At 42.0% G+C, this 1,489-nt stretch overlaps 1 pseudogene; it reads right to left on the reverse strand.

Moving 5' to 3' along the window:
• Positions 1–234: 234 nt before the first annotated feature.
• Positions 235–560, reverse strand: LOC101592154 (annotated as a pseudogene).
• Between the last annotated feature and the right edge of the window lie 929 nt (positions 561–1,489).

The following is a 1,489-nucleotide window of genomic DNA, read 5'->3' on the forward strand; positions in this document are numbered from 1 at the left end:
TCTAATAAGTAAATAAAAAATTTTAATTTCCAAAAAATAACGGTTCCCTAAATGAAAGCATTTATATTCCTACAGCTCTAAGGTAAACATTAAAAAGAAAATACAAAAAATGATCTCTTGGCTTCTGAATAGCTCACTCAGTTACATAAAGTGTTTTCTGTTCCAATATTTTATCAATTTCAAAAGATGCATACTTCCTTCAAACAGGAGCAAAGGAATCTTCATTTCACACTGTCAGTCTGTTTCCATGGTAACATTGCGGGACTCCTTGGCTACCATAAGTCGCATCAGCTGACTGTGGAACTTCTCAATCTTCTTTACATCTTGAGCTTGATTTGTTCTGTACACCAAACAAACTAAATCATCTGTTAGTTTAATGCACAAATTTCCATTAACGTGCCTATAGTTGAGAACCACTCGTGCCCTCATCGGGTCCGCGAGGTAGAGCTTCTCGGCCGGCCGCGCGGCTGACCTCCTCCCAGGTCTGATACTGCGGCATCTCGGCCTGAACTTGGACTCAAGCTGCTAGCGCACCGGCCGCCGCAACCGCCGGAAGCCGCGACGCTGCCCACAATTGTGACTGGGGACTTAACACTCCATTGACACAAAGAAATGATTAACTAGACAAAAAATTAGCCAAGAAATGACTGAATTGAAATAAACTTGTGAAAAAATGGACCTAGTAAACTTTACAGAGTGTTCCACCCAACATCAGCTTAATTCTCTCTCTCTTTTTTTTTTTTTAAATGTATTTGGTTGTTGCAGGGTCTCATTATGCAGCTCAGACTTGAGCGATCCTACTGTTTTCAGCTTCCCCAGTGCTGGGATTACAGGCGTGCGCCACTTCATCTGGACTCTGGCTGGCTCAGCCTGCCTGGGGGCCGAGCTGGCCCAGCATATTCACCCAACAACATCAGAATACACATTTTTCTCAGCTGCATGTGGGATGTTCTCTAAAACAAACCACATACTAACCCATAGTATATGCTTATGTAAATACAAAGGAAATTAAATTATCCTGTGCATGTTATCTGACCATAGTGCAACAAAATCGGAAATGAATGATTAAAAAAAACTTGCAAAAATTCCATAAACTTATGGAGATTCAGTAACACCCTTCTGCACAACCAGTGGATGACTGATGAAATTAAAGAAGAAATTAATATCTACAATCAAATGAAATTGGGAATATCACTTACTGTAATCTGTTGGATGCAAAAAAAAAGAAAGAATCTTATTTCTCTCTCTCTCTCTCTTTCTTTCTAATGTATTTAGTACAGGGCCTATGGGGTCTCACTGCACAGATCGGACCCGTGGTGATCCGCCTGTTTACAGCATCACAAGACCTGGGATTACAGGTGTGTGCCACCATGTCTAATCTCAATTGCCAGCTCAGCACACCCTGGGGAAAGGAGTGGCACAGCATGCTGGGGATCAAACCTGGTCCCTGCATCTGCCTAAACAGGCATTTCACTGAGCTATCTGGCCA

Source organism: Octodon degus, unplaced genomic scaffold, assembly GCF_000260255.1.
Source record: "Octodon degus isolate 3935 unplaced genomic scaffold, OctDeg1.0 scaffold00288, whole genome shotgun sequence".
Lineage (NCBI taxonomy): Eukaryota > Metazoa > Chordata > Mammalia > Rodentia > Octodontidae > Octodon > Octodon degus.